The following is a 763-nucleotide window of genomic DNA, read 5'->3' as shown; positions in this document are numbered from 1 at the left end:
CGCTCGTCCTCCTCTGTGTTTCTTCCGGGTTCCAGCGCCTGGGTCGAAAAGTGTCCTGTAGCCATGACAGTATGTTTGGCTTAGACTGCAAATGAAAACGTACTATTAACTACTTTCTTTTTATTGTGGGGTTGTCCATTTTGTCTCACTACTCTAAAAGGAGTGAGATGTGATTTCAAGAGGATAGCACGGCATAGGACAAGGATCTTAAATCAGATGTCGCAAAATATAAAACACTATTTCTCATAAACAAAAGCAGTTGATTAGAATTCAGCGTAACTTTCTGTCCATCACTGTTACGTTGTGAAGGAATTATTTATTGATGGGTTGATAGTCGTCATTGCTGCTTGAACTGATTTAACTGCTGTGAGGAGTGTTCGGTTGCACCTTTCTGGACAAGAAAATGTTAGTTAGCAGAACCAGTGGTGAGGTTACCATTGAAACTTTCTTAACGTTTGCAGATGTCCCAGTGGTGGCACGTTTTGCTGCTCTTATTAGTGAAAATGAAACGTTTGGTTCTTTCAAAGTAAAACTGGATGATAAGAATGACAGAGCACCTATTAGTTGATATTCCGGTTAATGTTCCTGCTGTTTAAATTGTGATGTAAAGGGGAAGAACACGCGGTACCTGCGGTGGTATGCTTAGAAGCCAGAGTGAGACATTCCTTACTATTGTGTCAGGAAAGGCATCATGCCACCACACTAAACCCTGCACTGACTTGTAAAGCTGCTCATAACTGGAGTGCTAATCAGCATTTGAGGA

The sequence above is a fragment of the Oryzias latipes genome, chromosome 14 (assembly GCF_002234675.1).
Source record: "Oryzias latipes chromosome 14, ASM223467v1".
NCBI lineage: Eukaryota > Metazoa > Chordata > Actinopteri > Beloniformes > Adrianichthyidae > Oryzias > Oryzias latipes.
This window is presented reverse-complemented; position numbering follows the sequence as displayed.